Source organism: Pseudophryne corroboree, chromosome 1 (assembly GCF_028390025.1).
Source record: "Pseudophryne corroboree isolate aPseCor3 chromosome 1, aPseCor3.hap2, whole genome shotgun sequence".
Lineage (NCBI taxonomy): Eukaryota > Metazoa > Chordata > Amphibia > Anura > Myobatrachidae > Pseudophryne > Pseudophryne corroboree.
Window position 1 is genome coordinate 101,057,474 of NC_086444.1, and position 27,876 is coordinate 101,085,349.

Here is a 27,876-nt window from a genome sequence, read left to right on the forward strand (position 1 = left end):
AGCGGCACAGTGTATACAGTATAGTGGGCAGTGTGATGCACAGCAGCGGCACAGTGTATACTGTATAGTGGGCAGTATGATGCACAGCAGCGACACAATGTATACAGTATAGCGGGCGGTGTGATGCACAGCAGTGACACAATGTATACTGTATAGTGGGCGGTGTGATGCACAGCAGTGACACAATGTATACTGTATAGAGGGCGGTGTGATGTACAGCAGTAGCACAGTGTATACAGTATAGTGGGCGGTGTGATGCACAGCAGCGACACAATGTATACTGTATAGTGGGCAGTGTGATGTACAGCAGCGGCACAGTGTATACGGTATAGTGGGCGGTGTGATGCACAGCAGTAGCACAGTGTATACAGTATAGTGGGCAGTGTGATGCACAGCAGCGACACAATGTATACTGTATAGTGGGCAGTGTGATGCACAGCAGCGACACAATGTATACAGTATAGCGGGCGGTGTGATGCACAGCAGCGGCACAGTGTATACGGTATAGTGGGTGGTGTGATGCACAGCAGTAGCACAGTGTATACAGTATAGTGGGCGGTGTGATACATAGCAGCGACACAATGTATACTGTATAGTGGGCAGTGTGATGCACAGCAGTGACACAATGTATACTGTATAGTGGGCGGTGTGATGCACAGTGTATACAGTATAGTGGGCAGTGTGATGCACAGCAGCGGCACAGTGTATACAGTATAGTGGGCAGTATGATGCACTGCAGCGACACAGTGTATACAGTATAGTGGGCAGTGTGATGCACAGCAGCGGCACAGTGTATACTGTATAGTGGGCAGTATGATGCACAGCAGCGACACAATGTATACAGTATAGCGGGCGGTGTGATGCACAGCAGTGACACAATGTATACTGTATAGTGGGCGGTGTGATGCACAGCAGTGACACAATGTATACTGTATAGTGGGCGGTGTGATGCACAGTGTATACAGTATAGTGGGCAGTGTGATGCACAGCAGCGGCACAGTGTATACAGTATAGTGGGCAGTATGATGCACTGCAGCGACACAGTGTATACAGTATAGTGGGCAGTGTGATGCACAGCAGCGGCACAGTGTATACTGTATAGTGGGCAGTATGATGCACAGCAGCGACACAATGTATACAGTATAGCGGGCGGTGTGATGCACAGCAGTGACACAATGTATACTGTATAGTGGGCGGTGTGATGCACAGCAGTGACACAATGTATACTGTATAGTGGGCGGTGTGATGTACAGCAGTAGCACAGTGTATACAGTATAGTGGGCGGTGTGATGCACAGCAGCGACACAATGTATACTGTATAGTGGGCAGTGTGATGTACAGCAGCGGCACAGTGTATACGGTATAGTGGGCGGTGTGATGTACAGCAGTAGCACAGTGTATACAGTATAGTGGGCAGTGTGATGCACAGCAGCGACACAATGTATACTGTATAGTGGGCAGTGTGATGCACAGCAGCGACACAATGTATACAGTATAGCGGGCGGTGTGATGCACAGCAGCGGCACAGTGTATACGGTATAGTGGGTGGTGTGATGCACAGCAGTAGCACAGTGTATACAGTATAGTGGGCGGTGTGATACATAGCAGCGACACAATGTATACTGTATAGTGGGCAGTGTGATGTACAGCAGCGGCACAGTGTATACGGTATAGTGGGCGGTGTGATGTACAGCAGTAGCACAGTGTATACGGTATAGTGGGCGGTGTGATGCACAGCAGTAGCACAGTGTATACAGTATAGTGGGCAGTGTGATGCACAGCAGCGACACAATGTATACTGTATAGTGGGCAGTGTAATGCACAGCAGCGACACAATGTATACAGTATAGCGGGCGGTGTGATGCACAGCAGCGGCACAGTGTATACGGTATAGTGGGTGGTGTGATGCACAGCAGTAGCACAGTGTATACAGTATAGTGGGCGGTGTGATACATAGCAGCGACACAATGTATACTGTATAGTGGGCAGTGTGATGCACAGCAGTGACACAATGTATACTGTATAGTGGGCAGTGTGATGCACAGCAGTGACACAATGTATACTGTATAGTGGGCAGTGTGATGCACAGCAGTGACACAATGTATACAGTATAGTGGGCGGTGTGATGCACAGCAGCGACACAATGTATACTGTATAGTGGGCAGTGTGATGCACAGCAGTGACACAATGTATACTGTATAGTGGGCAGTGTGATGCACAGCAGTGACACAATGTATACTGTATAGTGGGCGGTGTGATGCACAGCAGCGGCACAGTGTATACAGTATAGTGGGCAGTGTGATGCACAGCAGCGACACAATGTATACTGTATAGTGGGCAGTGTGATGCACAGCAGCGACACAATGTATACAGTATAGCGGGCAGTGTGATGCACAGCAGCGGCGCAGTGTATACGGTATAGTGGGCGGTGTGATGCACAGCAGTGACACAATGTATACTGTATAGCGGGCGGTGATGCACAGCAGTAGCACAGTGTATACAGTATAGTGGGCGGTGTGATGCACAGCAGTGACACAATGTATACTGTATAGTGGGCAGTGTGATGCACAGCAGTGACACAATGTATACTGTATAGTGGGCGGTGTGATGCACAGCAGTGACACAATGTATACTGTATAGTGGGCGGTGTGATGCACAGCAGTAGCACAGTGTATACAGTATAGTGGGCAGTGTGCTGCGCAGCAGTAGCACAGTGTATACAGTATGATGCACAGCAGCGACACAATGTATTCTGTATAGTGGACAGTGTGATGCACAGCAGTGATACAATGTATACAGTATAGAAGGCAGTGGGATGCACAGCAGCGGCACAGTGTATACGATATAGTGGGCGGTGTGATGCACAGCAGTGACACAATGTATACTGTATAGCGGGCGGTGTGATGCACAGCAGTAGCACAGTGTATACAGTACAGTGGGCAGTGTGATGCACAGCAGTAGCACAGTGTATACAGTACAGTGGGTAGTGTGATGCACAGCAGCGGCAGAGTGTAGCAGTGGGAGTTGGGAGACACAGTGGGGGTGATTCCGAGTTAATCGCTCGCTAGCAACTTTTTGCAGCCGTGCAAACGCATAGTCGCCGCCCATAGGGGAGTGTATTTTCGCTTTGCAAGTGTGTGAATGCTTTTGCAGACGAGCACTACAAAAACAGTTTGTGTAGTTTCTGAGTAGCTCTGGACTTACTCAGCCGCTGCGATCACTTCAGTCTTTTTGGACCCGGAATTGACATCAGACACCCGCCCTGCAAACGCTTGGACACGCCTGCGTTTTTCCAAACACTCCCAGAAAACGGTCAGTTGACACCCACAAACACCCTCTTCCTATCAATCTCCTTGCAATCGGCTATGTGAATGGATTCTTTGTTAAATCCAAGGCCCAGCAACGATCCGCTTTGTACCCGTACGACGCACCTGTGCATTGCGGTGCATACGCAGTTTTGTCGAGTTTTGACCTGATCGCAGCGCTGCAAAAAGTTGCTAGAGAGCGATGAACTCGGAATGACCCCCACCGCAGCGGATCACACACAAGGACACAGCGGTCTCAGCAGCTACATATAACTGTATGGTATGGGCATTGGAATATCAGCTGGAGGGGGCGGGGCCGGGACACGTGACGTCAGCGGCCGCTCTTTGCTCAGTCTCTTCCGGGGCACTGAGTGATCCGGCCGGCAGCAGCTCCGCTCTCAGTCACCTACCTGCGGCTGCTGGAGCGGGAGTTGCAGGGCGCTGCGGTGTATACAGGTCAGTATGACCCGGGGATACAGGGGCGGAGCGGACTGTGCTGCATGCATCCCCCGCCGAGTGTGCAGAGACACCATATGTGCAGCCCAGCCTGGCCGGTGTCTGCAGGGATCATGTAGGGGACGGGGGCACAGTGCTAGCGGGGGAGGGGGTCCGCAGGCTGTCACGTGGTGCAGGACAATACATAGGGACAAGGATAATGTATGTCCCCTACATGCACATATGCCCTATGTGAGCACACTGTCAGCCCCTGCATACACTATACTACAGTATGTCCTATGTGAGCACACTACCAGCCCCTGCATACACTATACTATGTCCTGTGTGAGCACACTGCCAGCAGCTGCACGCACATATGTATACTGTGCCCTGTGTGGGCACACTGCCAGCCCCTGCATGCACATACATATACTGTGTCCAGTGAGCAGTCAGCCCCTGCATACACTATGCCCTGTGTCAGCACACTGCCAGCTCCTCCATACACTATACTATGCCCTGTGTGAGCACACATGCCAGTCCCTGCATGCACATACTGTGTCCTGTGTGGGCACACTGCCAAGCTCTTCTTTACAACCTGCATATATTATGCTCAATGTGAGCACACATGCCAGTCCCTGCATGCACATACTGTGTCCTGTGTGGGCACACTGCCAAGCTCTTCTTTACAACCTGCATATATTATGCTCAATGTGAGCACACTGCCAGTCCCTGCATGCACATATATACTGTGCCCTATGTGAGCACAGTCAGCCCCTGCATACACTATACTACAGTATGTCCTATGTGAGCACACTACCAGCACCTGCATACACTATACTATGTCCTGTGAGCACACTGCCAGCAGCTGCACGCACATATGTATACTGTGCCCTGTGTGAGCACACTGCCAGCCCCTGCATGCACATACATATGCTGTCCCCTATGTGGGCACACTGCCAGGCTCCTCTTTACAATCTGCATATATTGTGCTCAATGTGAGCACGCTGCCAGTCCCTGCATACAGTATACATAAAAACCACCTCAGTACACACCACGCTGCGCTGGCACTCTAGGACTACAGCAGAACCACAAGTCCCAATGTGCCCTGCAGCTGGAGTGTGTGTGTGTGTGTGTGTGCATGATTGGGTCCCGGGACAGGGGCAGTGGGTGCAGGGATGTCCTCTGCCCATGTCTGTATTTGGAAGTCTATCTCATTGTAGTGCAGCTCAGTCTGCACTGTGATGAATGGACACTCGGTGATTGACACCAGCAGCCGACCAATCGCCGGCTTGCCGCGTTCACCGGTTTAAAAATAGATGGTGACCTCTCTCGTTTGTTGGCCAATCAGATGCTTTTACAGGGCGGGCCGTACGTGATGACGTAGTTGGGGGGACGCAGCGTGACTAGAGGAGACACTCGACTTGCCCTTGAAGGCGTGACGTCACCGGCATGTTGCCAGGCAACGAGATGTCGCTGTAGGAAGCACCTTCCTTCTCTGTCACCCTTTATGCCTGATCTAGGTCATGCTAATCTCTGAGCACCCATGTAACATGCATGGGGGTGACACCTGCTCCCTGTGTTAGCATGTTAGTCTGGAAAACTCTAGTTAGCTACAAACTGTGAAACTATACAACTTAATGAAAAAGAAAATACAATAAAAAAAATGTAGTAATATAAAAAAAATAAAATAACATTGTGATAACAGTGCTTGTTATCCTCAGTGTTTACTCACGGATTATGAAACATGCTGTTACATAATAAAACTAGCAGTTTGATATAACCTTTTTATTTTTGGAATGATTGGTATTGCAGTATGTGTATGTGTATATATATATGTGTGTGTGTGTGTGTGTGTGTGTATATATATATATATATATATATATATATATATTTATCGTCCTAGTGGATGCTGGGGTTCCTGAAAGGACCATGGGGAATAGCGGCTCCGCAGGAGACAGGGCACAAAAAGTAAAGCTTTAGGATCAGGTGGTGTGCACTGGCTCCTCCCCCTATGACCCTCAGTTAGATTTTTGTGCCCGGCCGAGAAGGGTGCAATCTAGGTGGCTCTCCTAAAGAGCTGCTTAGAAAAGTTTAGCTTAGGTTTTTTATTTTACAGTGAGTCCTGCTGGCAACAGGATCACTGCAACGAGGGACTTAGGGGAGAAGAAGTGAACTCACCTGCGTGCAGGATGGATTGGCTTCTTGGCTACTGGACATTAGCTCCAGAGGGACGATCACAGGTACAGCCTGGATGGTCACCGGAGCCTCGCCGCCGGCCCCCTTGCAGATGCTGAAACGAGAAGAGGTCCAGAATCGGCGGCAGAAGACTCCTCAGTCTTCTTAAGGTAGCGCACAGCACTGCAGCTGTGCGCCATTTTCCTCTCAGCACACTTCACACGGCAGTCACTGAGGGTGCAGGGCGCTGGGAGGGGGGCGCCCTGGGAGGCAAATGAAAACCTTTTTTGGCTAAAAATACCTCACATATAGCCTCCGGGGGCTATATGGAGATATTTAACCCCTGCCAGAATCCGTTAAGAGCGGGAGACGAGGCCGCCGAAAAAGGGGCGGGGCCTATCTCCTCAGCACACAGCGCCATTTTCCCTCACAGAAAGGCTGGAGGGAAGGCTCCCAGGCTCTCCCCTGCACTGCACTACAGAAACAGGGTTAAAACAGAGAGGGGGGGCACTAATTTGGCGTTAGAAATATATAAAAAAGATGCTATAAGGGAAAACACTTATATAAGGTTGTCCCTATATAATTATAGCGTTTTTGGTGTGTGCTGGCAAACTCTCCCTCTGTCTCTCCAAAGGGCTAGTAGGTCCTGTCCTCTATCAGAGCATTCCCTGTGTGTGTGCTGTGTGTCGGTACGTGTGTGTCGACATGTATGAGGACGATGTTGGTGAGGAGGCGGAGCAATTGCCTGTAATGGTGATGTCACTCTCTAGGGAGTCGACACCGGAATGGATGGCTTATTTAGGGAATTACGTGATAATGTCAACACGCGCCAAGGTCGGTTGACGACATGAGACGGCCGACAAACAATTAGTACCGGTCCAGACGTCTCAAAAACACCGTCAGGGGTTTTTAAAACGCCCGTTTACTTTAGTCGGTCGACACAGACACAGACAGGGACACTGAATCCAGTGTCGACGGTGAATGAACAAACGTATTCCTTATTAGGGCCACACGTTAAGGGCAATGAAGGAGGTGTTACATATTTCTGATACTACAAGTACCACAAAAGAGGGTATTATGTGGGATGTGAAAAAACTACCGTAGTTTTTCCTGAATCAGATAAATTAAATGAAGTGTGTGATGATGCGTGGGTTCCCCCCGATAGAAAATATGGGCGGTATACCCTTTCCCGCCAGAAGTTAGGGCGCGTTGGGAAACACCCCTTAGGGTGGATAAGGCGCTCACACGCTTATCAGAACAAGTGGCGGTACCGTCTATAGATAGGGCCGTCCTCAAGGAGCCAGCTGACAGGAGGCTGGAAAAATATCATAAAAAGTATATACACACATACTGGTGTTATACTGCGACCAGCGATCGCCTCAGCCTGGATGTGCAGAGCTGGGGTGGCTTGGTCGGATTCCCTGACTAAAAATATTGATACCCTTGACAGGGACAGTATTTTATTGACTATAGAGCATTTAAAGGATGTATTTCTATATATGCGAGATGCACAGAGGGATATTTGCACTCTGGCATCAAGAGTAAGTGCGATGTCCATATCTGCCAGAAGATGTTTATGGACACGACAGTGGTCAGGTGATGCAGATTCCAAACGGCACAAAGGTGTATTGCCGTATAAAGGAAGAGGAGTTATTTGGGGTCGGTCCATCGGACCTGGTGGCCACGGCAACTGCTGGAAAATCCACAGTTTTTACCCTAAGTCACATCTCTGCAGAAAAAGACACCGTCTTTTCAGCTTCAGTCCTTTCGTCCCTATAAGAGTCATATCTGCCCAGGGATAGAGGAAAGGGAAGAAGACTGCAGCAGGCAGCCCATTCCCAGGAACAGAAGCGTTCCACCGCTTCTGACAAGCTCTCAGCATGACGCTGAGACCGTACAGGACCCCTGGATCCTACAAGTAGTATCCCAGGGGTACAGTTTGGAATGTCGAGACGTTTCCCCTGCGCAGGCTCCTGAAGTCTGCTTTACCAAGGTCTCCCTCCGACAAGGAGGCAGTATGGGAAAAAATTCACGAGCTGTATTCCCAGCAGGTGATAATTAAATTACCCCTCCTACAACAAGAAAAGGGGGTATTATTCCACACTATATTGTGGTACTGAAGCCAGAAGGCTAGGTGAGACCTATTCTAAATCTAAAAAAATTTGAAGACTTACAAAGGTTCAAATCAAGATGGAGTCACTCAGAGCAGTGATAACGAACCGGGAAGAAGGGGACTATCTGGTGTCCCGAGACATCAGGGATGCTTACCTCCATGTCCCAAATTTGCCCTTATCACTAAGGGTACCTCAGGTTCGTGGTACAGAACTGTCACTATCAGTTTCAGACGCTGCCGTTTGGATTGTCTACGGCACCCCGGGTCTTTACCAAAGTAATGGCCGAAATGATGGTTCTTCTTCGAAGAAAAGGCGTCTTAATTATCCCTTACTTGGACGATCTCCTGATAAGGGCAAAGTCCAGGGAACAGTTGGAGGTCGGAGTAGCACTATCTCGGATACTGTTACAACAGCAGGGGTGGATTCTAAATATTCCAAAATCGCAGCTGATCCCGACAACAAGTCTCCTGTGCTTAGGGATGATTCTGGACACAGTCCAGAAAAAGGTGTTTCTCCCGGAAGAGAAAGCCAGGGAGTTATCCGAGCTAGTCAGGAACCTCCTAAAATCAGTGCATCATTGCACAAGGGCCATGGTAAAAAAATGGTGACTTCCTTCGAAGCAATTCCAGTCGGCAGATTTCATGCAAGAACTTTTCAGTGGGATCTGCTGGACAAATGGTCCAGATCGCATCTTCAGATGCATCAGCGGATAACCCTATATCCAAGGACAAGGGTGTCTCTCCTGTGGTGGTTACAGAGTGCTCATCTTCTAGAGGGCCGCAGATTCGGCATTCAGTTTTGGATGTTGGTGACCACGGAGGCCAGCCCGAGAGGCTGGGGAGCAGTCACACAAGGAAAAAATTTCCAGGGAGTGTGATCAAGTCTGGAGATTTTTCTCCACATAAATATAGCTAAGGGTAAATTTATAATGCTCTAAGCTTAGCAAGACCTCTGCTTCAAGGTCAGCCGGTATTGATCCAGTGGGATAAAACATCACGGCAGTCGCCCACGTAAATAGACAGGGCGGCACAAGAAGCAGGAGGGCAGTGGCAAAAACTGCAAGGACTTTTCGCTGGGCGGAAAATCATGTGATAGCACTGTCAGCAGTGTTTCATTCCGGGAATGGAGACTGGGAAGCAGACTTCCTCAGTAGGCACGACCTCCACCCGGCAGAGTGGGAACTTCATGGGGAAGTTTTCCACATAATTGTAAACCGTTGGGAATTACCAAAGGTTGACATGATGGCGTCCCGTCTGAACAAAAAACGGGACAGGTATTGCGCCAGGTTAAGAGACCCTCAGGCAATAGCTGTGGACGTTCTGGTAACACCGTGGGTGTACCAGTCGGTGTATGTGTTCCATCCTCTGCTTTTCATACCTAAGGTACTGAGAATTATAAGACGTAGAGGAGTAAGAACTATACTCATGGCTCCGGATTGGCCAAGAAGGACTTGGTACCCGGAACTTCAAGAGATGCTCACAGAGGACTTATGGCCTCTGCCGCTAAGAAGGGACTTGTTTCAGCAAGTACCATGTCTGTTCCAAGACTTACCGCAGCTGCGTTTGACGGCATGGCGGTGGAACGCCGGATCCTAAGGGAAAAGGCATTCAGGAAGAGGTCATTCCTACCCTGGTCAAAGCCAGAAAGGAGGTGACCGCACAACATTATCACCACATGTGGCGAAAATATGTTGCGTGGTGTGAGGCCAGGAAGGCCCCACGAAGAAATTTCAACTCGGTCGATTCCTGCATTTCTTGCAAACAGGAGTGTCTATGGGCCTCAAATTGGGGTCCATTAAGGTTCAAATTTCGGCCCTGTCGATTTTTCTTCCAGAAAGAATTGGCTTCAGTTCCTGAAGTCCAGAAGTTTGTCAAGGGAGTATTGCATATACAAACCCCCTTTTGTGCCTCCAGTGGCACTGTGGGATCTCAACGTAGTTCTGGGATTCCTCAAAACACATTGGTTTAAAACCAGTCAAATCTGTGGATTTGAAGCATCTCACATGAAAAGTGAACATGCTCTTGGACCTGGCCTGGACCAGGCGAGTGTCAAATTGGTGGTTTTTTTCTCAAAAAAGCCCATATCTGTTTGTCCATTCGGACAGGGCAGAGCTGCGGACTCGTCCCCAGTTCTCTCCCTAAGGTGGTGTCAGTGTTTCACCTGAACCAGCTTATTGTGGTGTCTTGCGCCTACTAGGGACTTGGAGGACTCCAAGTTGCTAGATGTGGTCAGGGCCCTGAAAATATAGGTTCCAGGACGGCTGGGGTCAGGAAAACTGACTTGCTGTTATCCTGTATGCACCCAACAAACTGGGTGCTCTTGCTTTTAAGCAGACTTTTGCCAAGTTGGATGTGTAATACAATTCAGCTTGCACATTCTGTGGCAGGCCTGCCACAGCCAAAATATGTAAATGCCCATTCCACAAGGAAGGTGGGCTCATCTTGGGCGGCTGCCCAAGGGGTCTCGGCTTTACAACTTTGCCGAGCGGCTATTTAGTCAGGGGCAAACACGTTTGTAAAATCCTACAAATTTGATACCCTGGCTAAGGAGGACCTGGAGTTCTCTCATTCGGTGCTGCAGAGTCATCCGCACTCTCCCGCCCGTTTGGGAGCTTTGGTATAATCCCCATGGTCCTTTCAGGAACCCCAGCATCCACTAGGACGATAGAGAAAATAAGAATTTACTTACCGATAATTCTATTTCTCGGAGTCCGTAGTGGATGCTGGGCGCCCATCCCAAGTGCGGATTATCTGCAATACTTGTACATAGTTACAAAAATCGGGTTATTATTGTTGTGAGCCATCTTTTCAGAGGCTCCGCTGTTATCATACTGTTAACTGGGTTCAGATCACAGGTTGTACAGTGTGATTGGTGTGGCTGGTATGAGTCTTACCCGGGATTCATAAATCCTTCCTTATTGTGTACGCTCGTCCGGGCACAGTACCTAACTGAGGCTTGGAGGAGGGTCATAGGGGGAGGAGCCAGTGCACACCACCTGATCCTAAAGCTTTACTTTTTGTGCCCTGTCTCCTGCGGAGCCGCTATTCCCCATGGTCCTTTCAGGAACCCCAGCATCCACTACGGACTCCGAGAAATAGAATTATCGGTAAGTAAATTCTTATTATATATATATTAGTGTGTTTTTTTTCAAATATATTTATTTTAGCTGGAGTACCCGGCGTTGCCTGGGATTTTAAGAATGTATGTTTACAAAAATAAATTTACATATTAAACACACAGTATATATAACATTGTAGATAGCTGAACACCCGTGCTTTGCTACGGGATGAGGATGGTAAATTAGAATGATAGTTCGTTAATTTACGTTAGTTGGAGATCTAGTATATAGGCATATCTTGCTTCCCTGATGCACTTTGTGTAGTGCCCGGACCCCTTTTTGGTCCCCCAAGGGACCCTGCTCTTCCCACTATACAACTCTCAATCTGTGACTTCCTGCTGTCTCCATTCCCCTCCTCACATCATGTCAGTGCCCCTGTGAAATTTATCGATTTTTGTACAGTTTCTTATATAGCGCAGCACATTATGTATCTCCTGATATACTCTGTGCTGCTGGGGGACCCTGCTACTTCCACTACATAACTCTGTGTGTGGGTTTGTGCTACCTGCATTCCCCTCCTCACATCATGTCACTGGCCCTGTCACATGCAGCCCTGTCATCACTGACATATCACACATGTCCTGATAGAGTGTGTGCTGCTGGCCCACCCCTAGGAGTGCTAGTGGTGTGTTACCCCCACAGTGTTTGTTCCCAGAGTGTAAGTCATTTGTGTGGCAAGTTTGGTGTAAATTGCTCCAGGCATTCCAGAGTTATGCTTTCTGCTGAAAATCTCTGTGCTGCTGCCTCACCCCTAGGGGTGCTAGGGGTGTCTTACCCCCACAGAGTTTGTTCCCAGCTTGTAAGTCAGATGTGTTCAAGTTTGGTGTAAATTGCTCCAGGCCTTCCACAGTTATGCTGTCTGCTGACATACTCTGTGCAGCTGTCCCATCTTTAGGTGTGCTAGGGGTGACTGACCCCCACAGTGTTTGTTTCCAGAGTGTAAGTTAGTGTTCCCCCTAGGTTGAGGCAGGGGCAGGGCGCCGGAGTTCGGGGACACATTGGCGCGCGCGGGCAAAACGGGGATGCAGACATGCAAATTAGGGGGAGTGGCCACATCACCGTCATTTTAGTGGGCGGTGCGGCCCACAGACGCTACTATAGAGGGCGTCTGTGGCTGGCGACGTCACTTTTGGGGGCGTGCCCAGCACCTTCGTCGGTGCTGGGCTTCCCCCAGCTCTCCCAATGCGTGAATGGATGCCGCGCGCATGCACATGGCATCTTTACACGCTGGGAGGGCAGGAAGCGGGCGGCTGTTCTAGCAGGGCGCCGCAAAAGGGGCAGGGCGGGTTTTGCCTTGTAAAAAACGGGCAGGGCGCAGCGCCCTGCTAAAACAGCCTAGAGTGAACACCATGTAAAGGCCCATACACATTAGACGATGTCGCTCTGTGAGCGACATCGTCTAACGTCTCCCCCTCCCGGGCCGGCCGGCGGCCGCCTGTACGCACTGAGCGATATGACCGCTCATATCGCTCAGTGACGTCACGCCCCCGCCAGCCCTGCATGAAGGTCGTGGACGACAGTCCACATCCTTCATGCATGCCCTACCGACAGCGACGATCGTTGCCGACCCGCGGGGCCGCGCATCGATCGTCGCTGGCGGCATACACACCTAACGATATAATGAGCGACGTCGCTCAAGGAGGGGGAAAATGAGCGACGTCGCTCATTATATCGTTAAGTGTGTATGGACCTTAAGTCATATGTGTACCAAGTGTGTTGTAAATTGCTGGAGGCATTCCAGAGTTATGCTGTCTGTGCTGCTGTGCCACCCCTAGGGGTGCTAGAGGTGTCTGACCCCCACAGTGTTTGTTTCCAGATTGTAAGGCATATGTGTACTAATTGTTGAGTACATTGCTCCAGCAATTCTGGAGTTATGCTATCTCCTGATATACTCTGTGCTGCTGTCTGACCCCCCCCCTTCCCCCAGGGTGCTAGGGGTTTCTAATTGCTTTAGTTGCGTCCGCCGTGTTTTAATAGTCCCGTATGTAAAATTTCACGACCTTCGATTGTAAACTGAATTCATATAGAAAGACAGAAGGACAAATTTTCGTGTGTGTGTATATACACACACACACACACACACACACACACACACACACACACACACACACACACACACACACACACACACACACACACACACACACCAGTGTGTCATTTAACAAGTCACTTGTCTGAGTGCCGGATATATATATATATATCACACACACACACACACAGTCATAATGTATATGCCACCACTTGTACCCCTTTCTGACTTGCCCATCTCTGGTAAATGCTTTCAGACATACCAAAATCCTGGGTTGCTGCGTGTTGTACAGAAACTTGGGATTTTCATGTATGTGTGATAGTGGTATAAGAATAATATTAATTTTATTTATATAGCACTCTTTCTTCAATAGGACCCCCCCCCCCCCCAAGCATCTTTGGATTTACTGAAACAGTGCAATGTGTCAACAGGAATACAAAGTGTTGTAGTTTGTTACATATAATAGCCGTGTAATTCACTGCTCTATTATATACTGGGTAGATGGCTTTTTTATGAAGTGCTGAAGGTTTATGAGCAATCTCTTATCTTGCAGCTTTGTGTCTGAGCACTTTTTTTCCCTTTTGTCATTACAGAAGGGTTGTGGATTTGTTTGCCTTGCTCGTTGACTCTACATTATCTCTGCGTTCCTTATCAGGGCTAGGTCATCATTCACACATGGATATAGCTTTGCTCTTTACTATGATCACAGAACTTTTTTTTCCCCTTTTCTAAGCAGTGTCCTATACCCCTTTCACACAGGCAAATTCCCTGGTGAAGAAGTTCTACCCGGTAATTTGCTGATAAACATGGGTCCTTTTTCTGTTAATGAGTCAACCCGAGTTGAAATTCCCAGGACTTCGACCAAGGAAGTGACAGGAGTTGGAGACCCAGGAATTTCTACCCGGGTTGACTCGTTCACAAAGACGAAATACCCGTTTTGATCTGCAAATTACCGGGTAGAAATTCTCGGGGTTGTAGTTATGTGACCGGTCACAATACCTTCCCCTACATCCCACCCCCTTACAAACCCAACAGTCGGCATGCCGACCAGCAGGTACTACTCCCACTCATGGGTGTCCACGACACCCATAGAGTGGGAATAGAACCTGTGCCAAGCACAGCTCGCCACTGAGCCCGCAAGGGTCTTTTTGCGCCTGCACCCCCTGCCGGCCATCTCGATGCTGGGATCCCGGCGTTGGTATGGTGACCGCCGGTCACGCATACCCAACCTGAAATTCCCAACCCAGTAATTTGCTTGTCTGTGTGAAAGGGGGGTGAGGCAGGGACCGGCAAAATCACCCGGCACCTAAATGCTGGGTAGTTCAGACATTTCTATCTAAAAAGGATACTACTAAGTAGTTTTCACTATTTGTGGATTATGGTTTTGGGCGGTTTTTATTTTTTTTTTTATTTTTTTTTAACCGTGTCGGATGTAAATGCAAATTTTTTTTTTTAATGTCTGTATTGATTTTACTTTTAATTTGTTTTGAAAATGGCCATATTTTTATACAGTTGAGATACTCAATCCATATTGTGTGTGTTTGTTTCTGCATAATGGCACTATTCACAATTAGGATAAATCAAGGTCATTAAAGTCAATTTCCCAAGTTCATTTTTGAAGGGTTGTATGAAAGGATGTTTGAAATGTCCTTGCCGGAAGCCCTTATATATGTAATACGGCACACGTCATTATATTAAGGATAATAAAGGATTCGTACTGTTTTTAGTGGATATTCTTTTTAGATTGATATCTGATGAAGTTCCTGAAGGCGGCAGCAGCTTACAAAGTGACTGTGATGTGACCGTGTTGACCTGTTACCTGGAAAATGTTGGTGTAAATATTGCAGCGGTGTCATGCATCCAGATATGGCTTACGCGGCTTTCTCCTCATGTCCTATAGCACTGACTTTGAGGGAGCTTATCTAAATACCAGTAGAGTATGCTGTGTAGTACAGCCTTGCACGATATAGGCAAGTCAGGACCGGGACAAGGGTTAAGTAGAAGAGGTAGCTGCTGTGGGTTCCACAGAATTGGGCGAAAGGGTGGACATATGAAGCCTATTTCATGGCAGGACATATCACCTACCTTTCCCTAGCATGCCTGGTTTATGTGCATCTTTCTCTATAAGCAGCATGTATAAGTAGACAGCTATAACCTTATTATATAGGGTGTTCTCTATAGGATTGGTGAGGGAGCTTTACCACAACACTTACCTTGGACTGGAGTAGCAGCTATGATGGAGAACTTGGGTGAAGGAGGGTACTGAGGACACTGTTTCTTTTTCCTCTGCTTCGCTCAAAATCATACCCTTATGTAGAGAGAGTGCAGCAGGGATAATACTGGGCTATTCCCATAGTACAGTGGTTCCCAAATGTGCACTTTAGATATTCAAACAGTCCTGGTTTTATAGATATCCATGCTAAAGCACAGGTGGCTTAATTAGTACCTATTATTATTACTAGTTATTTATATAGCGCGCACATATTCCGCAGCGCTGTACAGAGAATATTTGCCCATTCACATCAGTCCCTGCCCCAGTGGAGCTTACACTCTATATTCCCTATCACATGTACACACAGACACATTCACCCTAGGGTTTATTTTGTCAGGAGCCAATTAACCTATCAGTATATTTTTGGATTGTGGGAGGAAACCGGAGTACCCGGAGGAAACCCACGCAAGTACGGGGAGAATATACAAACTCCACACAGTTAGGGCCATGGTGGGAATCGAACCCATGACCTCAGTGCTGTGAGGCAGTAATGCTAACCATTACATCATCCGTACTGTTTGATTATGCCATCTGTGCACAATCATGGATATCCTTAAAACCTGGACTGTTAAGCTGGGTACACCCTGGTTGATATATCGCAAGCCCGTTGGCTGGTGTGTACCCCCGATTTGTCTAAAAAGATCATTCACAGACATACTGGCATATCTGGCTGTGTGTATACACTTACTATGCGGGGTGGCGACATCACAGCTGGGCGTCTTGCCCAACACGTCGTGCAGCCAATTGGTATACTTACCTGGATCACCTGCTCAGTCGGCGCGATGGCAGGTCCATCGACGTGTTGGACAGGTGTGTACCCAGCCTTCCAGCATTTGGGAACCACTGCCTTAGTAAAACGTAAGCTATGTATTCATAAGCCAGGGTTTCCCAAATTCTGAACTCAAGGCACACTAACAGTGCAGGTTTTAAGTAATTCCATGTTTGTGCACATATGGCATAATTAAACTGACTGAGGTATTAAGTCACTGTGCTTAAGTATGGATAGTGTTAAAACCTGGACTGTTGTGGCACCAGTGGATCGAGTTTGGGAAGCTATAGCCAACATGGAAGGAACTTGATCATGTAAACGGAACATGTGCATTGCCGTTATGATCCATATTTCTCTTAGCGGTTCTCCTTGTGTGTTCCACTTCCGCTGTGTACGGAGGCTGTCTGGGAGATGCACAATCTGTGTTATCTTTAGTCCTTTATCTAATCACCTTCGCTACTGACTGAGAAGCTGTGCCTGGTTTATGCTTCTACCTAGGTAACTCTGCCAGTAATGCTCTTTATAGCTTGTGCTAATGCAGTAAGAAGTCAGGAGGGGCCTATAGTTAATTATTTATTAACAGTTTCTTATATAGCGCAGCAAATTCCATTTTGCTTTACAATTTGAAACTGTGATAAAACAAAGCTGGGTAATAGACAGTAATAGATGAAGGAGGGCCCTGCTCGCTAGCTTACAATCTATGGGCCAGATTTATCAAGCCTTTGAGAGTGATGAATAGCACAGTGATAAAGGTGGTTATTCCGAGTTGGTCGCTAGCTGCATTCGTTCGCTGCGCAGCGATGAGGCATAAAAACTGCACTTCTGCGCATGCGCAGCGTACTATTACAACGAACGATGTAGTTTCACACAAGGTCTAGTGAAGCTTTTCAGTTGCACTGCTGGCCGCAGAGTAATGGGACATGAAATGGGCGTTTCTGGGTGTCAACTGACCGTTTTCAGGGAGTGATTGGAAAAACGCAGACGTGCCAGGAAAAACGCAGGTGTGACGTCAAAACAGGAACTAAACAGTCTGAAGTGATCGCAAGCGCTGAGTAGGTATTGAGCTACTCTAAGACTGCACAAAAAAACTTTGTAGCCGCTCTGCGATCCCTTCGGTCGCACTTCTGCTAAGCTAAAATACACTCCTAGTGGGCGGTGGCTTAGCGTTTGCACGGCTGCTAAAAATAAGAATTTACTCACCGGTAATTCTATTTCTCGTAGTCCGTAGTGGATGCTGGGAACTCCGTAAGGACCATGGGGAATAGCGGGCTCCGAAGGAGGCTGGGCACTCTAGAAAGATCTTAGACTACCTGGTGTGCACTGGCTCCTCCCACCATGACCCTCCTCCAAGCCTCAGTTAGGTACTGTGCCCGGACGAGCGTACACAATAAGGAATGATTTTGAATCCCGGGTAAGACTCATACCAGCCACACCAATCACACCGTACAACTCGTGATATGAAACACAGTTAACAGTATGAAACAATAGAGCCTCTCAACAGATGGCTCAACAATAACCCGATTTAGTTAACAATAACTATGTACAAGTATTGCAGATAAACCGCACTTGGGATGGGCGCCCAGCATCCACTACGGACTACGAGAAATAGAATTACCGGTGAGTAAATTCTTATTTTCTCTAACGTCCTAGTGGATGCTGGGAACTCCGTAAGGACCATGGGGATTATACCAAAGCTCCCAAACGGGCGGGAGAGTGCGGATGACTCTGCAGCACTGAATGAGAGAACTCCAGGTCCTCCTCAGCCAGGGTATCAAATTTGTAGAATTTTGCAAACGTGTTTGCCCCTGACCAAGTAGCTACTCGGCAAAGTTGTAAAGCCGAGACCCCTCGGGCAGCCGCCCAAGATGAGCCCACCTTCCTTGTGGAATGGGCATTGACAGATTTTGGCTGTGGCAGGCCTGCCACAGTATGTGCAAGCTGAATTGTACTACAAATCCAACGAGCAATAGTCTGCTTAGAAGCAGGAGCACCCAGCTTGTTAGGTGCATATAGGATAAACAGCGAGTCAGATTTTCTGACTCTAGCCATTCTGGAAACATATATTTTCAGTGCCCTGACAACGTCTAGCAACTTGGAGTCCTCCAAGTCCCTAGTAGCCTAGGCACCACAATAGGCTGGTTCAGGTGAAACGCTGACACCACCTTTGGGAGAAACTGGGGACGAGTCCTCAATTCTGCCCTATCCATATGGAAAATCAAATAAGGGCTTTTACAAGACAAAGCCGCCAACTTTGATACTCGCCTGGCAGAAGCCAAGGCCAATAACATAACCACCTTCCACGTGAGATATTTCAGATCCACAGTTTTTAGTGGTTCAAACCAATGTGATTTTAAGAAACTCAACACCACGTTGAGATCCCAAGGTGCCACAGGAGGCACAAACGGGGGCTGACTCTGCAGCACTCCTTTTATAAATGTCTGAACTTCAGGTACTGAAGCTAGTTCTTTTTGAAAGAAAATCGACAGAGCCGAGATCTGTACCTTAATGGAACCCAATTTAAGGCCCATAGTCACTCCTGCTTGCAGGAAATGCAGAAATCGACCTAGTTGAAATTCCTCTGTTGGGGCCCTTTCGGCCTCACACCATGCAACATATTTTCGCCATATGCGGTGATAATGAGTTGCTGTAACCTCTTTCCTGGCTTTAGTAAGCGTAGGAATGACTTCCTCCGGAATGCCCTTTTCTCTATCGTCCTAGTGGATGCTGGGGTTCCTGAAAGGACCATGGGGAATAGCGGCTCCGCAGGAGACAGGGCACAAAAGTAAAGCTTTCCGATCAGGTGGTGTGCACTGGCTCCTCCCCCTATGACCCTCCTCCAAGCCAGTTAGATTTTTGTGCCCGGCCGAGAAGGGTGCAATCTAGGTGGCTCTCCTAAAGAGCTGCTTAGAGAAAGTTTAGCTTAGGTTTTTTATTTTACAGTGAGTCCTGCTGGCAACAGGATCACTGCAACGAGGGACTTAGGGGAGAAGAAGTGAACTCACCTGCGTGCAGGATGGATTGGCTTCTTGGCTACTGGACATCAGCTCCAGAGGGACGATCACAGGTACAGCCTGGATGGTCACCGGAGCCTCGCCGCCGGCCCCCTTGCAGATGCTGAAACATGAAGAGGTCCAGAATCGGCGGCAGAAGACTCCTCAGTCTTCTAAAGGTAGCGCACAGCACTGCAGCTGTGCGCCATTTTCCTCTCAGCACACTTCACACGGCAGTCACTGAGGGTGCAGGGCGCTGGGAGGGGAGCGCCCTGGGAGGCAAATGAAAACCTATTTGGCTAAAAAATACCTCACATATAGCCTCCGGGGCTATATGGAGATATTTAACCCCTGCCAGAATACACTAAAGAGCGGGAGACGAGCCCGCCGGAAAAGGGGCGGGGCCTATCTCCTCAGCACACAGCGCCATTTTCCTTACACAGCTCCGCTGGTCAGGACGGCTCCCAGGTCTCTCCCCTGCACTGCACTACAGAAACAGGGTAAAACAAGAGAGGGGGGGCAAAATAGTGGCAAAAATTATATTATAAAAGCAGCTATACAGGGAGCACTTATTATAAGGCTATCCCTGTCATATATAGCGCTTTTGGTGTGTGCTGGCAAACTCTCCCTCTGTCTCCCCAAAGGGCTAGTGGGGTCCTGTCTTCGTTAAGAGCATTCCCTGTGTGTCTGCTGTGTGTCGGTACGTGTGTGTCGACATGTATGAGGACGATATTGGTGTGGAGGCGGAGCAATTGCCAAATATGGGGATGTCACCTCCTAGGGGGTCGACACCAGAATGGATGCCTTTATTTATGGAATTACGGGATAGTGTCAACACGCTAAAGCAGTCGTTTGTCGACATGAGACGGCCGGACAATCAGTTAGTGCCTGTCCAGGCGCCTCAAACACCGTCAGGGGCTGTAAAACGCCCTTTGCCTCAGTCGGTCGACACAGACCCAGACACAGGCACTGATTCCAGTGGCGACGGTGACGAATCAACCGTATTTTCCAGTAGGGCCACACGTTATATGATTTTGGCAATGAAGGAGGCGTTACATTTAGCTGATACTACTGGTACCACTAAACAGGGTATTATGTGGGGTGTGAAAAAACTACCTATAGTTTTTCCTGAATCAGAAGAACTAAATGATGTATGTGATGAAGCGTGGGTTGCCCCCGATAAAAAGATGCTAATTTCAAAGAAGTTATTAGCTTTATACCCTTTCCCGTCAGAGGTTAGGGCGCGCTGGGAAACACCTCCTAGGGTGGATAAGGCGCTCACACGCTTATCTAAACAAGTGGCGTTACCCTCTCCTGAGACGGCCGCACTTAAAGATCCAACAGATAGGAGGATGGAAAATATCCAAAAAAGTATATAAACACATACAGGTGTTATACTACGACCAGCTATAGCGTCAGCCTGGATGTGCAGTGCTGGAGTAGTTTGGTCAGAGTCCCTGATTGAAAATATTGATACCCTGGATAGGGACAATGTTTTACTGTCTTTAGAGCAAATAAAGGATGCATTTCTTTATATGCGTGATGCACAGAGGGATATCTGCACACTGGCATCACGGGTAAGTGCTATGTCCATTTCGGCCAGAAGAAGTTTATGGACGCGACAGTGGTCAGGCGATGCGGACTCAAAACGGCATATGGAAGTTTTGCCGTATAAAGGGGAGGAGTTATTTGGAGTCGGTCTATCAGATTTGGTGGCCACGGCTACAGCCGGGAAATCCACCTTTTTACCTCAAGCTACTCCCCAACAGAAAAAGACACCGACTTTTCAACCGCAGTCCTTTCGTTCCTTTAAAAACAAGAGAGCAAAGGAATATTCATATCTGCCACGAGGCAGAGGAAGGGGGAAGAGACACCAACAGGCAGCTCCTTCCCAGGAACAGAAGCCCTCCCCCGCTTCTACAAAAGCCTCAGCATGACGCTGGGGCTTCTCAAGCGGACTCGGGGGCGGTGGGCGGTCGTCTCAAGCATTTCAGCGCGCAGTGGGCTCACTCGCAGGTAGATCCCTGGATCCTGCAGATAATATCTCAGGGGTACAGGTTGGAACTAGAGACAGATCCGCCTCGCCGTTTCCTGAAGTCTGCTTTACCAACGTCCCCCTCCGAAAGGGAGACGGTTTTGGAAGCCATTCACAAGCTGTACTCTCAGCAGGTGATAGTCAAGGTACCTCTTCTACAACAGGGAAAGGGGTATTATTCCACTCTATTTGTGGTACCGAAGCCGGACGGCTCGGTAAGACCTATTCTAAATCTGAAGTCCTTGAACCTGTACATAAAGAAGTTCAAGTTCAAAATGGAGTCACTCAGAGCAGTGATAGCGAACCTGGAAGAAGGGGACTTTATGGTGTCCTTGGACATCAAGGATGCGTACCTCCACGTTCCAATTTACCCCTCACACCAGGGGTACCTCAGGTTCGTTGTACAAAACTGTCACTATCAGTTTCAGACGCTGCCGTTCGGATTGTCCACGGCACCTCGGGTCTTTACAAAGGTAATGGCCGAGATGATGATTCTTCTTCGAAGAAAAGGCGTATTAATTATCCCATACTTGGACGATCTCCTAATAAGGGCAAGGTCCAGAGAACAGCTAGAGAGGGGATTAGCACTGTCTCAAGAAGTGCTAAAACAGCACGGCTGGATTCTGAATATTCCAAAATCCCAGTTAATGCCGACAACTCGTCTGCTGTTCCTAGGGATGATTCTGGACACGGTTCAGAAAAAGGTTTTTCTCCCGGAGGAAAAAGCCAAGGAGTTGTCCGAGCTTGTCAGGAACCTCCTAAAACCAGGAAAGGTGTCTGTACATCAATGCACAAGAGTCCTGGGAAAAATGGTGGCTTCTTACGAAGCAATTCCATTCGGCAGATTCCATGCACGAATTTTCCAGAGGGATCTGTTAGACAAATGGTCAGGGTCGCATCTTCAGATGCACCAGCGGATAACCCTGTCTCCAAGGACAAGGGTATCTCTTCTGTGGTGGTTGCAGAGTGCTCATCTATTGGAGGGCCGCAGATTCGGCATACAGGATTGGATCCTGGTGACCACGGACGCCAGCCTGAGAGGCTGGGGAGCAGTCACACAAGGAAGAAACTTCCAGGGAGTGTGGACGAGCCTGGAAACGTCTCTTCACATAAACATTCTGGAACTAAGAGCAATCTACAATGCTCTAAGCCAGGCAGAACCTCTGCTTCAAGGAAAACCGGTGTTGATCCAGTCGGACAACATCACGGCAGTCGCCCATGTGAACAGACAGGGCGGCACAAGAAGCAGGAGTGCAATGGCAGAAGCTGCAAGGATTCTTCACTGGGCAGAGAATCATGTGATAGCACTGTCAGCAGTGTTCATCCCGGGAGTGGACAACTGGGAAGCAGACTTCCTCAGCAGACACGACCTTCACCCGGGAGAGTGGGGACTTCATCCGGAAGTCTTCCACATGCTGGTAACCCGTTGGGAAAGACCAATGGTGGACATGATGGCGTCTCGCCTCAACAAAAAACTGGACAGGTATTGCGCCAGGTCAAGAGATCCGCAGGCAATAGCTGTGGACGCGCTGGTAACGCCTTGGGTGTACCAGTCGGTGTATGTGTTTCCTCCTCTGCCTCTCATACCAAAAGTATTGAGAATTATACGGCAAAGAGGCGTAAGAACGATACTAGTGGTTCCGGATTGGCCAAGAAGGACTTGGTACCCGGAACTTCAAGAGATGATCACGGAAGATCCGTGGCCTCTACCTCTAAGGAGGGACTTGCTTCAGCAGGGTCCCTGTCTGTTTCAAGACTTACCGCGGCTGCGTTTGACGGCATGGCGGTTGAACGCCGGATCCTAAAGGAAAAAGGCATGCCGGAAGAAGTCATTCCTACTTTGATTAAAGCAAGGAAGGAAGTAACCGTGCAACACTATCACCGCATTTGGCGAAGATATGTTGCGTGGTGCGAGGATCGTAGTGCTCCGACGGAGGAATTTCAACTGGGTCGATTCCTACATTTCCTGCAATCAGGATTGTCTATGGGTCTCAAATTGGGATCTATTAAGGTTCAAATTTCGGCCCTGTCGATTTTCTTTCAAAAAGAATTGGCTTCAGTTCCTGAAGTCCAGACTTTTGTTAAGGGAGTGCTGCATATACAGCCTCCTGTGGTGCCTCCAGTGGCACCGTGGGATCTCAATGTGGTTTTGGAATTTCTAAAATCTCATTGGTTTGAACCACTAAAAAAGGTGGATTTAAAATATCTCACATGGAAAGTGACCATGTTACTAGCCCTGGCTTCGGCCAGGAGAGTGTCAGAACTGGCAGCTTTATCTTACAAAAGCCCATATCTGATTTTCCATTCGGACAGGGCAGAACTGCGGACTCGTCCGCATTTTCTCCCTAAGGTGGTGTCAGCATTTCATCTGAACCAGCCTATTGTAGTGCCTGCGGCTACAAGTGACTTGGAGGACTCCAAGTTACTGGACGTTGTCAGAGCATTAAAAATATATATTGCAAGGACAGCTGGAGTCAGAAAATCTGACTCGTTGTTTATATTGTATGCACCCAACAAGATGGGTGCTCCTGCGTCTAAGCAGACGATTGCTCGTTGGATCTGTAGCACAATCCAACTTGCACATTCTGTGGCAGGCCTGCCACAGCCTAAATCTGTAAAGGCCCACTCCACAAGGAAGGTGGGCTCATCTTGGGCGGCTGCCCGAGGGGTCTCGGCATTACAGCTTTGCCGAGCAGCTACGTGGTCAGGGGAGAACACGTTTGTAAAATTTTACAAATTTGATACTCTGGCTAAGGAGGACCTGGAGTTCTCTCATTCGGTGCTGCAGAGTCATCCGCACTCTCCCGCCCGTTTGGGAGCTTTGGTATAATCCCCATGGTCCTTTCAGGAACCCCAGCATCCACTAGGACGATAGAGAAAATAAGAATTTACTTACCGATAATTCTATTTCTCGGAGTCCGTAGTGGATGCTGGGCGCCCATCCCAAGTGCGGATTATCTGCAATAATTGTACATAGTTATTGTTAACTAATTCGGGTTATTGTTAGGAAGCCATCTTTCAGAGGCTCCTCTGTTATCATACTGTTAACTGGTTTTGATCACAAGTTGTACGGTGTGATTGGTGTGGCTGGTATGAGTCTTACCCAGGATTCAAAATTCCTCCCTTATTGTGTACGCTCGTCCGGGCACAGTACCTAACTGGCTTGGAGGAGGGTCATAGGGGGAGGAGCCAGTGCACACCACCTGATCGGAAAGCTTTACTTTTGTGCCCTGTCTCCTGCGGAGCCGCTATTCCCCATGGTCCTTTCAGGAACCCCAGCATCCACTACGGACTCCGAGAAATAGAATTATCGGTAAGTAAATTCTTATTTTCCTTCTGGATCCGGCGTTCAACCGCCATGCCGACAAACGCAGCCGCGGTAAGTCTTGGAACAGACAGGGCCCCTGCTGCCGCAGGTCCTGTCTGAGTGGCAGAGGCCATGGGTCCTCTGATATAAATTCTTGAAGTTCTGGGTACCAAGCTCTTCTTGGCCATCCACGAGTATCGTTCTTACTCCTCGCCTTCTTATTATTCTCAGTACCTTTGGTATGAGAGGCAGAGGGGAGAACACATAAACCGACTGGTACACCCACGGTGTTACCAGAGCGTCCATAGCTATCGCCTGAGGGTCCCTTGACCCGGTGCAATATCTTTTATAGCTTTTTGTTGAGGCGAGACGCCATCATGTCCACCTGTGGCCTTTCCCAATGGTGTACAATCCTATTGGAAGACTTCTGGAGGAAGTCCCCATTCTCCCGGGTGGAGGTCGTGTCTGTTGAGAAGATCTGCTTCCCAGTTGTCCACTCCGGGAATGAACACTGCTGACAGTGCTAACACATGATTTTCCGCCTATCGGAGAATCCTTGTGGCTTCTGCCATCGCCATCCTGCTTCTTGTGCCGCCCTGTTGGTTTACATGGGCGACTGCCGTGATGTTGTCTGATTGGATCAGTACCGGCTGGTTTTGAAGCAGAGGCCTTGCCGGCCTCAGGGCATTGTAAATGGCCCTCAGGTCCAGAATATTTATGTGTAGGGAAATAACCTGACTTGACCAAAGTCCCTGGAAATTTCTTCCCTGTGTGACTGCCTCCCAGCCTCAAAGGCTGGAATCCATGGTCACTAGGACCTAGTCCTGTATGCCGAACCTGCGGCCCTCTTGAAGATGGGCACTCTGCAGCCACCACAGTAGAGATACCCTGGTCCTTGGAGACAGGGTTATCAGCCTATGCATCGGAAGATGCGATCCGGACCACTTGTCCAACAGGTCCCTCTGAAAAGTTCTTGTATGGAACCTGCCTAATGGGATTGCTTCGTAGGAAGCTACCATTTTTCCCAGGACTCGCGTGCAATGATGCACCGCTACCTATTTTGGCTTCAGGAGGTCTCTGACTAGAGATGACAACTCCTTGGCTTTCTCCTCCGGGAGAAACACTATTTCTGGTTTATGTCCAGAACCATCCCCAGGAACAGTAGACGTGTCATAGGAACCAGCTGTGACTTTGGACTGTTTAGAATCCAACCATGCTGTTGTAGCACTTTCCAAAATAGTGCTACCCCGACTACCAACTGCTCCTTGGACCTCGCCCTTATAACGAGATTGTCCAAGTACGGGATAATTACAACTCCCTTTTTTTGAAGGAGTATCAACATTTCGGCCATTACCTTGATAAAACACCCTCGGTGCCATGCACAGTCCAAACGGCAGTGTCTGGACTTGGTAATGGTAATCCTGTACCACAAATCTGAGGTACTCCTGGCGAGGATGGTAAATGGGGACATGCAGGTAAGCATCCTTGATGTCCCAGGATACCATGTAATCCCCCTCGTCCAGGCTTGGAATAACCGCCCTGAGCGATTCCATCTTGAACTTGAATTTTTGTGTTCAAGGATTTTAAATATAAAATGGGTCACACCGAACCATGCGGTTTCGGTACCCCAACCCGTGTGGAATAGTAACCCCGTCCTTGTTGAAGTAGGGGCACCTTGAGTATTACCTGCTGGGAATACCGCCTATTAATTGCCTCTAGCACAGCCTCCCTGCCTGAGGGAGTTGTCAGCAAGGCATATTTTAGGAAACGGCTGGGGGGAGACATCTCGAATTCCAGCTTGTACCCCTGAAATACCACTTGAAAGAAACAGGGATCCACCTGTGAGCGAGCCCACTAATTGCTGAAATTTTTTAGACGGCCCCCCACCGTACCTGGCTACACCTGTGGAGCACCCGCGTCATGGTGTGGCTTCACAGGAGGCGGGGGAAGAATCTTGATTCTGGGAACAGGCTGACTGGTGCAGCTTTTTTCCCTCTACCCTTGTCTCTGTACAGAAAGGAAGCGCCATTTGACCCGCTTGCTTTTCTGAAGCCGAAAGGACTGTACCTTTGTCTGTGAGGAAACCTGAGGTAAAATTATTTCTTCCCAGCAGTTGCTGTGGATACGAGGTCCCAGAGACCATCCCCAAATAATTCCTCACCCTTATAAGGCTCTCTATGCGCTTTTTAAGTCAGCATCACCTGTCCAGTGACAGGTCTCTAATACCCTCCTGACAGAATGGACATTACATTTATTTTGGATGCCAGCCGGCAAAATATCCCTCTGTGCATCCCCCATATATAAGACGACGTCTTTAATATGTTTTTATGTTTGCCAACTAGTATCCCTGTTTGACAGGGTCACCGACCACGCTGCAGCAGCACTATCTGCAGGTCTCAGTCTAGTACCTGAGTGTGTAAATACAGACTTCAGGATAGCCTCCTGTTTTTTATCAACAGGTACCTATTAAAGTGGCCGTATCCTAAGACGGCAGTGCCACCTTTTTTGACAAACGTGTGAGCGCCTTATCCACCCTAGGGGATATCTCCCAGCGTAACTTATCCACCTGGCGGGAAAGGGTACGCCATCAGTAACTTTTTATAAATTAACAGTTTCTTAACGGGGGAACCCACGCTTTCACACACTTCATTTATTCATCTGATGGGGGAACAAAACACTGCCTGTTTTTTCTCCCCAAACCTAAAACCCATTTTTAGAGGTGCTTGGGTTAAAGTCAGAAATGTATAACACATTTTTTATTGCCGGGATCACGTCACGGATGTTCCTAGTGGATTGTGTATATGTCTCCACCTTGTCGACACTGGAGTCAGACTCCGTGTCGACATCTGTGTCTGCCATCTGAGAGAGCGGGCGTTTTTGAGCCCCTGATGGCCTTTGAGACGCCTGGGCAGGCGCGGGCTGCGAAGCCGGCTGTCCCACAGCTGTTACGTCATCCACCCTTTTATGTAAGGAGTTGACACTGTCGGTTAATACCTTTCACCTATCCATCCACTCTGGTGTCGGCCCCACAGGGGGCGACATCACATATATCGGCCTCTGTTCTGTCACCATATAAGCCTCCTCATTCAACATGTCGACACAGCCGTACCGACACACCGCAGACACACAGGGAATGCTCTAAACGAGGACAGGACCCACAAAAGCCCTTTGGGGGGACAGAGTAAGAGTATGCCAGCACACACCAGAGCGCTATATATATATACAGGGACTAACTGAGTTATGTCCCTAATAGCTGCTTTTTATATAATATACTGTATACAGTGCCAATTTTAATGCCCCCCCTCTCTTTTCCCTCTTACTGTACTG

General features: G+C 48.6%; 1 protein-coding gene across 1 annotated transcript in view; it reads left to right on the forward strand.

The window, feature by feature from the left end:
- Positions 1-3,647: 3,647 nt before the first annotated feature.
- The window catches only part of NNT (nicotinamide nucleotide transhydrogenase), a 227,709-nt gene continuing 203,480 nt past the window's right edge, over positions 3,648-27,876 (forward strand). Inside the window, exon 1 of the mRNA XM_063961809.1 lies at positions 3,648-3,761. The gene's annotated coding sequence lies outside the window, so the exon portion shown is untranslated. The remainder of the gene's footprint in view (positions 3,762-27,876) is intronic.